The sequence below is a fragment of the Neomonachus schauinslandi genome, chromosome 15 (genome assembly GCF_002201575.2).
Source record: "Neomonachus schauinslandi chromosome 15, ASM220157v2, whole genome shotgun sequence".
In the NCBI taxonomy this organism is placed as follows: domain Eukaryota; kingdom Metazoa; phylum Chordata; class Mammalia; order Carnivora; family Phocidae; genus Neomonachus; species Neomonachus schauinslandi.
Window position 1 is genome coordinate 26037028 of NC_058417.1, and position 12224 is coordinate 26049251.

Sequence of the window (12224 nt, forward strand, 5' to 3'; positions counted from 1 at the left end):
TTAAAGCATTCTAGCAGTTCAGACTTGCTTTTCTCTTTCCCAACTTTGACTTACCTGACCCAAACAGCTCCACACCACTGAAACCAATGCCTTTAACAGTGCAGTGGGGGACATATTGCCCCAAGATAATAGAGCCATGACCCTGGCAACAATCAGTCCCTGTGGAGGAAGCTGGCTTGGTTGATAGAAGCTACCTTATTTAATAATGAGAATCATTTATCATCATGGCTACCTTAGAGGTTTGAAGACATCAAATTAGATACAAGTAAACAGTGTCCTGTGACAGTGTGCTCTTAGGCCACTAAGGCCTGGAAAAGTTGAGATAGACTCAGGTTAGCCCCTTTCTTTGAGTGTTTTTTTAAGTTTTATTTATTTAACTAATCTCTACACTCAAAGTGGGGCTCAACTCATGACCCCAAGATCAAGAGTCACATGCTCTTCTGACTGAGCTAGCCAGGTGCCCCTGATTTTAATATCCATTACAAACGAGGGCACCTGGGTGGCTCAGTCGGTTAAGCCTGTCTTCCACTCAGGTCATGATTCCAGGGTCCTGGGATGGAGTCCTGGGTCAGGCTCCCTACTCTGCAGGGAGTCTGCCCCCCCCCGCCCCCGCTCGTGTGCTTAGGAGCTCTCTCTCTCTCTCAAATAAATAAATAAAATCTTAAAACAAAATCAATTACAAACGAGGTAGTGAAATGGCCAGGTGGGTTCCCTATTTCAAAGTACCAGGGAGTAGAGGAAATATCTCTACTCTTGGAAATTCTTCTGTGGCTACAACTAACAAGGCAATCCAATGTCTGATGTTCATGGTGCCTAGCCACAGGCACCTAGTACCAGGAGTAAGTCAGGGAGACTCTGAACACTATGAAACCCCTTCATCAGGACCAGTGGCTATATTTTACAAGTAAGGAGCCCTGTCACAAGACTTTGTCTTATTATTAAGATACACTGATTCTCACCTCATATCACACCTCAAAAGGAAATCCTGCTAATTTAAAGCATTAAATGTAAGATAAAATCTTAAAATACTAGAAGAAAATGTGACGAATATTCATCTTGTCTGTTAGATAAGGAAAAATCCCTGTAATTATTAAATCAAGAGATGAAAGACCCAAATAAATTAAAAGTAAATTCAACTACATAAAAAATTTTCTCTGTAACAAGATACCATAATAAAAATAATACCGGTAATATGACAAAAGGTTAATATACTTTAAAATCCTTATGTTGCATCTATATAAACTCATAAGAAAACAGTGATCCAAATTTTAGAAAAATAGTTAAAAAAAGAAATGAACAGATGATTCACAACAGACGAAATACAAATGGCTAAAAAATACAAAAAAGCTATGGTTTTATTAGTATTATTTATCAAAGACATTACCATTAAGTAAGATAACGTTCAATGCTGGTGAAATTGCAGAGAGAAATGCAGATTTGACCAAATTCTCTGTAAAACAATTTGATCTTATGTATTAAGAGTCTTTTTTTTTTTTTTAAGATTTTATATATTTAAAAGAGCACAAGCTGAGAGGAGGGTCAGAGGGAGAGTGAGAAGCAGGCTCCACTCTCAGCGGGGAGCCTGACATGGGGCTCGATCCCAGGACCCTGAGATCATGACCTGAGCCGAAGGCAGCCACTTAACCGACTGAGCCACTCAGGTGCCCTGAGAGTCTTAAAATGCTCAGGGTCTTTGAACCAACAACTTTATTTTTAGGAATAGTTTCTAAGGAAATAATCAGAAATGTGAACACAGTTTTATGCCCCAAAGATATTTATCATAGTTTAATTTACAGTTGAAAAGAACCTAAATATCCAATTATAGTGAAAATATTAATTTATGGTAAATCCATACAAAATTCAGGGCTCCCACATGCAGTCATTAGAAATAATTTTGTTACATAGAGCTACTCGTGAAATGATGGAAGGTATAAAAGAACACCAAATTGAATACACTCATAAAAGATATATTAAAATTATATTAAAAGACCAATTAAAATTGTGAAAGTATAAATCATTTTTTGTTTTACTCTTTATACTTTTCTATATTTTGCATATTTTTGAAGCCCAGTAAAGGGTATTTTTTAAATTGCCTCTGGATTTCTGACTGATAGTGCTTTCTTTTTTTACTACAACTTCATACCATAATGAGTTCTCCTTTTTCTTTTTTTAAAACACTTCTTAAAAAAGATTTTATTTATTTATCTGAGAGAGAGAGAGCGCATGTGTGCGTGTGCACAGGCACGAGCGGGGAGAGAGGCAAAGGGAGAGGGAGAGAGAATCTTAAGCAGACTCCACGCTCAGCATATGGCTTGATCCCACGACCCCAAGATCATGACCTGAGCCGAAATCAAGAGTTGGACGCTCAACCAACTGAGCCACCCAGGAGCCCCTCTTTTTTTTTTTTTAAGTACTTTTTTCATATGGGTTAGACAATTCTTTTTTTTTTTTTTTAAAGTAGGCTCTACCCCCAACATGGGGCTTGAACTCATGATCCTGAGATCAAGAGTTGTATGCTCTACCTTCTGAGCCAGCCAGCCGACCCCACAATGAGTTTTCTGGTGGTGCTCAAAGAACTGCAGCTTAGATAATAACTGACAAGTACATTTTACATATTAGATAATTACATATCAAGTAAGTTTGTGCTTTAATATACATTATCTTGGAGCATGATTGAGTTAATCAGTAAAGACCGAAATAAATTTACAGTGTAGTCTGAACTGGTTTGATACTTTCAGCAGATCCCTCCCATATGGCAGCCTAGATGCTTTGTCAAAGATTCCTGTCTTCTGCTAACTTTGTCTTGGGCCATATCTCGCAGCTCTATCTTTATCTTGCTCTTGGTCTTGCCTGACTTTTGTATAGATTTTTCAACTCAAAGCAGGTTCTCAATCTCCCCTCTCGTCTAGATGTTTTAACAGTTCCCTGCTTCTCCAGTCTGTTCTCTTTGAGACATGGTGGTTTGAAACTTCAACTCAGATGAAGCCCATGTAGAGATTTCATCAGGCTCTGGGTTTTCTCAGACTCTCATTTGTCCCAGGTTTCCAGGGCTCCTACCTGGCATGGCACTTCCCATAGGCCAGTAAGGCACATGCATTCCTTTATTGGCCTTCTTTTCTTTCCCTCTCTCAGCTTGCTCTCCAAGAACAGACTCCTTGGCCAGTGAAGTTGCCTGGGCCAGCTTCCCATCTTGACATCTGGCACCCTCCTGTGGCCATGGATGGGTGTGCCAGGGCCAGCAGTGAATTTCAGAGCTAGGTCCTCTGGAGCATCCCCCAGGCTTGTTGGTGCCCATCAGTGACAGTTAAAAGGAGCTGGGCAACCTTTACTTCTGCCTGGTTCCTTGCAATTCACCTTCTGCAACTTGCCTACAGAGAAATTCACCAAAGGCCCCACCTTCCTTTTTCCTATAAATGTATCTGTATCGAGATACGCTAAGATCTACATTCTCAAAGGAAAAGCCTTTTCTGGTTTTGCACTTGGCAGGGAAGTAATAATAAGTACTAACTTAAATGAGTGCCAGATGCTGAGCTAATGCTTTATACCCATTATCACATTCAATCTTCACAACAGTGCTGGGAGATAGTCACCTATCTTTAATCTCCATTTTACAGAGGAGGATATAGAGGCTTAGATGGGTTACATAGAAGTCAAGGGTAAACTTAAAAATCAAGATCTCCCTGATAGTTGATGGCTAAGTTTGGATTCAAAACCAGCCATGTGACTTGGGGCCCATATTTCCTAATCACTAGGCCATACAGTCAGTGTAGAAAATTGGGATGCTCAGAGCCCATGTTTTCTATAATGCAAACAAAGATACTCTGTAACAAGAAGAAAGAATAAAAAAATAGAAAGAAGCTGAGAATAGAGGTAGAGGTAGGGTCCTAACAGGGCTTGAGATCTGGGTTCCAGTTGTTTCTGAAGCTCAGGAACATCCATGTCCTTTTCCAAACCTGGTTGTTTCATCAGATACTTAAGACCTTCCAATAAACTCCCCCTTCTAGTTCCGTTTGATGTGCTTTCTGCCACTCACAAAGCAGAAGTCCTACTAAAACAGGAAACTAAAGACAGTCTAGGTATTAATACTCAGAGCAGCATTAGTGATAAATTATCTCATCCATGCCAGGTTCTTTTGATTGCAAGAAACAAAGATTGAGTCAATTTACTAGAGCCAAGTTACTCATTACTAAGAGACAAACCAAAAGAAGGGTTTATAGAAAAAAAAACAAAAAACGTATGTGCACTAAAACCCGAGTAAACTGAACCACAAGGCCTCAGGAAGAGTTAAAACTGCATCAGTAGCACTAAGGAATAGCCACCCCCTCACCTCTCAGGGCTTTTTGGCTTCTCAGGGAATCAGCACTACTCTCTCTCTGGACCAGCCTTCTCAAATTACTCATCTTACAACCGGCTGGAAAAGTAGCAGTCTAGTTCCTGTACTTCTATGGCCCTCCAGTTCCAGCTCATACCAAAACTGTAGTGCCCCTTTGTGTCTCTTATTACAGGTTTCCAAGAGAGAAGATTTGACTTCTGCTTTTCTTTTTAGACCAAAGTACAGGAGGCATAAGTCATGGGTTATAGTTTATGATCAGGTGTCCAGTTACCTGTGGTCATGGTCATGTGGCCTGCTGCCCACTCAGTACGGTCAATGGGTAGGGATTTTACTAGAAAGGGATGTGAGCAGGCCAGTAATAATTGGCATCTCTAATCAAGCCTACTTAAATGTAATTTGAACTCTTGCCAGTAAAAAAAAATTAAACACGATGCAAAGACCCATTCCCTAAAGACCCTCTCTAATTATCTCAAGTTGGCAAGAGAGTTCACCTTCTGGTGTTTGTAGGCTTGTGTGCTATCCTCTACCTCAAAGTGCACCTTCTTCAAGTTCCCAGTCCCACCTGCACCTGCCCTAAACACTCTGCATTGAGCTAGACTACTCCACTCACTTGGGAGTCTATTAATTTTTTTCTCCCCTTAACCACACTAAAGACTTTGCTTAGTAAAGCATTTTGAAGATTTAGAAAGTGACTGTTCAGTCTGCTTAGGATTTATATACCAAACAGATGTGCCAAGAAGTCATAGGAATCAAACTGCTGTTCTGTGAGTAGAATAATATATTAACTTGCCTTTTAGCAGTTTCGATTACACAGCTGTACAAATTGCAATGGAGTCTTCATAGCTAAAGTTGCTTTTAGCAAAAGCACATCACTTCTTCAGGATGGAAGTTTTAACATAGCAGGCATCTTGAGGGGCATGCATCCTTGTAAAATACTTCTCATTATTTGAGAGAAAATCATCTAGGAAATTGAGATATGGTAGTACTTAACTTACCTTGAGAAATACTCTGCTTTTCATCATAATAGCTGCACTGGATATTATTTCATGATGAAACTAAGGAGTTCCTAAATAATGGTACCATCATCTTACACTTTTAGTCTTTCTGAGCCTGTTTTCTCAACTGTTAAATCACGATATCAGTACCCATCTTATAAGGTTGTTGTAAGGAGACAATGAAAGCTTTATAAATAGCTTAACAAGCTGCCAACCATAGTAAATGATCAATAAATGTTAGTTACCATAATTATTACATTTTGTTTCTCACCTTAGCAAATTAAAATGTATTTTTTAGCACAGTTTCTCATTTTATCCTTTCAACCTATGGGTAGGTATGGTGCTGAGTATATCCCCATTTCATAGTACAATTAACAGAAACAGCAAAAAATTTAGGGTAAGTAATTTTTTCTAAGATAACACAGACAATAATTCACATCTTTGACTTCTTTTTTTTTTTCCATGTCAGATGGGTCATGCATGGAAGTCATAACAAGGTGTGAGGGAACCACATGTCACACAACGGTGTAAACACCCAATCATCAAGCTTATGAACTACAAAAGGATCCCACATCTGTGACTTCTAATTGAATCTTCCTTCTGCACAGAACTTAAGTTCTGTGACAGGGACTTTAGTGAAAGGAGAAGGCAAATATTATACTAAAGGAAGAATCCTCCACAACTTTCATCCAAGAATTGTTACTCGGCTAGAAATGTGTAAACCTCTACTTCTGGCAGCCTGGAAAGCTAGATAACCTAAGGGCCCATTAGCTATGAGACCATTAAATCCTGATTTGAATCAAAACTAATATGCACTTTAAAGTTTTGCTGGATTTTGATGAAAGGAGTCAAAAAAAAAAAAGTGAGCTCAAATAAGATCAGGGAGCAGTAAGCAAACATAAAAGCCAGAGTTGTCATGGGCAAGCGCCAGTACCAGTCCAGGACAAGGAGCCTGAGCTTGGAGGCACACTGCAAGGTGTGGAAATCACACCTGAGATTCCTTCCTGCTTTGAGCCTGGTTCTGCAAGAGGAACTTCAGAGATACCTGACTGGTTGCATCTCAGATCTCCTCTCAGAATCAAATGCAAGTACTCTCTAGAGTAAAGCAACTCCCAATTTGGTCTCTGGGATTTCCATAAATTAAGTTCAAGAAAATATAAGCTCACAATTTTAAAAAATCACCAACACATAAACCACCATGAGTTAAGATCAACAGAAAGAACAAACAATAATTTGTAAGAGCTGAAGAACTGGAACTGGAATTGTCATTTACAGATTATTAAATAACCTTTTATGAACCATTTAAAGAAATCAAACATGGAATGAAATAGATTTAGAAACAAGAGACCAGAAACATTACTAAACGAACCGAGTATTAATTTTTGGCCTAATAGCTATAGATTTTGAAATTAACAACTCAGTAAATCTGTTAAAAACAAAAAAACAGGGGCACTTGGGTGGCTCAGTCATTACGCGTCTGCCTTCGGCTCAGGTCATGATCCCAGGGTCCTGGGATCGAGCTTCGCATCGGGCTCCCTGCTCCACAGGAAGCCTGCTTCTCCCTCTCCTGCTCCCCCTGCTTGTGTTCCCTCTCTCGCTGTGTCGCTCTCTGTCAAATAAATAAATAATATCTTAAAAAAAAAAATCTACTTCTAAAAAAACAGTTAAAGACAGGTTCAGTGCCCTGGAGGTTATATCCAAAGAAATTACCCAGAGTGCAGCATAGAGTACAGCAGATGGAAAACATGAAAGAAGGGTTAAAAGACATGGAGGGTAAAACAAGGCTTAACATGTCTAATCAGAGTTCTAGAAGTAAGGAATAGAGAGAACAGGAGGAAGCCAATATTGAAAAAGATAATGGCCAAGAATTTTCCTAAACTGACTAAAGATAAATCCACAGATAGAGAAAGCACAGCATATTTCAAGCATGATAAATAAAGAAAAATCCACACCAAGACATATTGTGATGAAATGGCACAATACCAATGATGAAGACCTTAAAAATCCTAGAGAAAAAAGCCAGGGCACCTACAAAGAAAAAACAATAAGCTACCAGAAGACCTTTTTTTAAAAAAAGGAATATAACAATAATTTATTAGTGCTCACAACAACCCTTGGTAGTAGTTACTGTTATTATTTCTATTTTAATGTAAGGAAATTCTGGCTGAGAGGGAAAGCCCAAGGTCCTACAGATACACAGCAACAAGGATACAGCTTAGAAATGCAAGGATGAGTGGAAAAGTAGGTCATAAAACACTGCTTCAGCCATATGCAACAACATATGAATCTTAGGACATAATCTTAGGATGAATCTTAAAAACATAACACTGAGTGAAAAAAGCAGGTGGCAGAAAACTATATACAGAATACCATTTTTATAAAGTTCACAAACAAAACTAAATAATATATTGCTTAGAAATACATACATGCATGATTAAATCATCTTAAAAACAAGAGGATAATTGTTATAAACTGAATGTTTGTGTCCCCCCCCCCAAATTCACATGTCAAAACCTAATGCCCAATGAGATGATATTTAGGCGGTGGAGCCTTTGGGAAGTGATTAGATCATGAGACCAGAACCCTCATGAATGGGATTGGTACCCTTATAAAAAAAGCCAACAGGGCTCCCCAGTAGTTCCTTCCACCATTTGAGATTACTGTGAAGAGATGGCCACATATGAACTAGGAAGTGGGCTCTCATCAGATGTGGAAACTGACCACGCCAGCACCCTGAATTTGGCACCCTCCATTAATGTGGGAAATAAATTTCTGTTGTTTATAAGCCCTTGCCTGTGGTACTTTGTTATGGCAGCCTGAACAGACTACAACAGGACAATACACAAAATTCCAGATAGTAGTTACCTCTTCTGAGATGTGGCAGAAGAATGGAACAAGGAGAAGCACATGCTGCAAAAAGCAAAGGTAACACTCTAATTCTTAGACTGGTGGTAGGTAACAAGTATTCATTTCATCACTGTATTAACACATGTGACTTCTATTCTTTTGCATGCATCAAATGTTACACAATAAAAATAAAATAAAATTGCCAAAGGACTAATTTTTAACTGGGTTTTTACAATGTATGTTTAAAAACCACCAGTTAATCCTTTTGGCTGATGGTTGAGGGATATAATCAGCCTCTAGAGTTTAATTGCCGAATTTTGTAGTGAATCACAAAAAGGCTTCCTACATAATTAATGGAAGACAATGATGGAAGTCATTCCTGGCTGGGGATTTTAAATTCCTGGTCTTGTATTTTCTCTCCAAATGGAACAGTCTATTCACACAGCTCTAATAAGAGGTGTGCTATTTCCATCATTTGTATGGCTGTCTTTAACCTTGTATTCTAGATAGTAAAGAACAATTTCAACCTAAGAAAAATATGCTTATAGGATAACTACATTAGAAAAAAATGTTTCATTTTGTGTTTGATGTCATATAATTAAGTTGGTAAGAAATGAAAATTTTGATGTCCTTTTTTTGGGTAGTGGGATTATAAAATAAATTCACCTTCTCATATCCAGAATTTTATGAACTAATTTGCTCAATTTTATTTTTTTTAAAGATTTATTTATTTGAGAGAGGGCACGAGGGTTGGGGGCAGGAGCAGAGGGAGAGAGAGTCTTAAGCATGCAGCCCAGCTCAGGGCTCGATCTCACAACCCTGACTGAGATCATGACCTGAGCTGAAATCAAGAGTCAGACGCTTAACTGACTGCACCACCCAGGCACCCCAATTTAAAATGCTTTATCCTATTCTCTGTATTTCCTGCATACCTTAGTAGTTTGTAATTATCATTAAAACATCTTTGAGTTGGATGAGTTAGCTGGCAAAAAATTGAGTTTTACTTGTTTTTGATGGTTGTGTGTGTTTAATGTCTAAGAGAGGTCTATATAATCTTCTCCTAATCAAAGTCCATAAACTTGATCTTCCCTCAAGAATTTCCCCCCAAATTCTTAATCTCAGGGAAACAAACTGAAGGTTGCTGGAGTGGTGGGGGGGGGGGGAGGGATAGGGTGACTGGCTGATAGACATTGGGGAGGGTATGTGCTATGGTGAGCGCTGTGAATTGTGTAAGACTGATGAATCACAGACCCGTACCTCTGAAACAAATAATACATTATATGTTTAAGAAAAAAAAAAAAAAAGAAGATAGCAGGAAGGGAAAAATGAAGGGGGGGAAATCGGAGGGGGAGACGAACCATGAGAGACTATGGACTCTGAGAAACAAACTGAGGATTTTAGAGGGGAGGGGATGGGGGGATGGGTTAGCCTGGTGATGGGTATTAAAGAGGGCACATACTGCATGGAGCAGTGGGTGTTATATGCAAATAATGCATCATGGAACACTACATCAAAAACTAATGATAAAATGTATGCTGATTAACATAACATAATAAAATAAAATTTTTTTAAAAAAGAATTTCTCCCCAAAATCTCAACATGTCATATTATCTCAGTACAGGAAAGTGTTTCCTAAACATAATACATGCAATTTTCCCTTCATTAAAAATGAAGATTGTGGGCGCCTGGGTGGCTCAGTTGGTTAAGCAACTGCCTTCGGCTCAGGTCATGATCCTGGAGTCCTAGGATCGAGTCCCAAGTCAGGCTCCCTGCTCAGCGGGGGGTCTGCTTCTCCCTCTGACCCTCTTCCCTCTCGTGCTCTCTGTCTCTCATTCTCTCTCTCTCAAATAAATAAATAAAATCTTTAAAAAAAAATGAAGATTGTTTTCACAGGAGTAAACCAGCTTAGTAGTTTATTAGGTTTAATGTATTATTAATTGGAAGACATGATTTAAAAGATTTCTGTATAATTTTTCATTCCTTTGGATAGTAATATAATCTGATATTAATACTATAATTTCCTAGAAAAGTAAAAAGGATTTTCCCATAGGTAATTAAGATAAGCTCTCAAAATGAATCCCTTTTGAATCCTTTCATAGTTTTTTTAAATTTTATTTATTTATTTATTTATTTATTCATTCATTCATTCTTTTTAAATAGGCTCCATGTCCAATGTGGGGTTCGAACTCATGACTCTGAGATCAAGAGTCACATGCTCTACCGACTGAGCCAGCCAGGTGCCCCCTCATTTTTTCAGTTTTTAAAATTGATGTTCATGGGGTGCCTGGGTGGCTCAGTCGTTAAGTGTCTGCCTTCGGCTCAGGTCATGATCCCAGGGTCCTGGGATCAAGCCCCACATCAGGCTCCCTGCTCCACGGGAAGCCTGCTTCTCCCTCTCCCACACCCCCTGCTTGTGTTCCTGCTCTCGCTATCTCTCTCTCTCTGTCAAATAAATAAATAAAATCTTTTAAAAAAAATATAAATAAATAAATAAATAAATAAAACTGATGTTCGTTAGTGTAAATGTGTTTGTGAATGTAGAGTTGACTTTGATATTTGCAAGGCATTTGTCCAAAGGTCTTTATGATTCCCCAAATTTAAAACAAACAAACAAAAAAACAGCAGCAAGAACAAAAATAAAACTCCATGGCTTAAAACTTGGTCTATGTACGAACCATGAGAGACGATGGACTCTGAAAAACAAACTGAGGGTTCTTGGGGGGGGGAGGATGGGTTAGCCTGGTGATGGGTAGTAAAGAGGGCACGTTCTGCATGGAGCACTGGGTGTTACGCACAATGAATCATGGAACACTACATCAAAAACTAATGATGTAATGTATGGTGATTAACATAACAATAAAAAATTAAAAACAAAAACAAAAACAAACTTGGTCTATGTAGACAAAAATCAAATTGCATAGAGAGAAGCAAAATACAAGAGAGCCAGAATCTTGACAGTTCCCCTGTACCCAATGTCACTTGCTTCCTGAAATTGGCTGCCTTTCAGGTTTACCCACATAATAAATTCCCTCTTTAGCTTTAGGCTACTTCAAAAGTTGGTTTCTGTTACCTTCATCAAGAGTCCTAATACACATAATTATGCTGAACATTTGGTAATATATATAATTCATTCCATTGTATGGACCCAGTGATTCTAGTTAATCTTTTTGATATCTTACTGGTATCATGAAGCTGAGAATCCTTTTGTGAAAGAAAGGACCTGAACCAATTGGATTCAATCTGACTTTTGCAAACAAGATTTCAGGACTGAAGGAGCATACCAAGTAAGGAGCATCCCTTACAGAAGCCTGCCTCTTCTTATTTGTGTGGTCCACAGGTTACAATGTGCAACTAGATTTAGGTGATAAATGAAAAGAGTAAAAAGATTTTCAATATACCAGTCCTCTGTAATATAGGTAGTAGCTCTTTCTTTGAAGCCTAATACTGAAACCAGATGCTTAGTTTTATGACTTCCTTCTCTCAAATAACAAGATAAGAAGAAAAACATACATAAGTCAGTTAGTGTTATCAGGAAGTGATTATTAGTTTTGTTGAAAACATAATGCCTTGGGGCTTTGAACGAAAGTACTAATTTAAACCATTCCTGGAATGAATAAATATTCAAAAAGAGTGGTATATAAACTCTGCCTGCCTCAGGCTAACGTAAGTATTTATGACTCTATCATGTGTGTTCTTCTTTGGAATTTTTCTCTTTCATCTGAAAAGTGATTCTTTCACCTGCGTACCCTTTAGGAATCAAATTTAGATACAAAGCAGTGACAGCTCGGATCTTGCCCTCTGTATAATAAATCAACTGATGCAACTCTTTTCCATTAAGAACAGCTCACTAATAGTCAAGTGGGCATGCTTTAAATTAACCTGATATACAAGAGTCCAGTCAAGTTGTAAATCTATGGATTATAGTCTCACCATATCTAATTCCATATTTTGTAAGAGTCCTTTAAAGGGTATACATTTGGTAATTAACGTTTTAGCCACATCAGGATTGAAATTACATATAGTGTCTCAAAATACTCTATAAACTCCTC

The 12224-nt window shown here is 38.3% G+C and overlaps 1 non-coding gene across 1 annotated transcript; it reads right to left on the reverse strand.

Annotated features, from left to right (window-relative positions):
* Window positions 1-5791: 5791 nt before the first annotated feature.
* Window positions 5792-5895, reverse strand: LOC123326801. Its single transcript, XR_006541342.1, has one exon. It is a non-coding gene; the product is annotated as a small nucleolar RNA U13 (small nucleolar RNA).
* Window positions 5896-12224: the final 6329 nt, after the last annotated feature.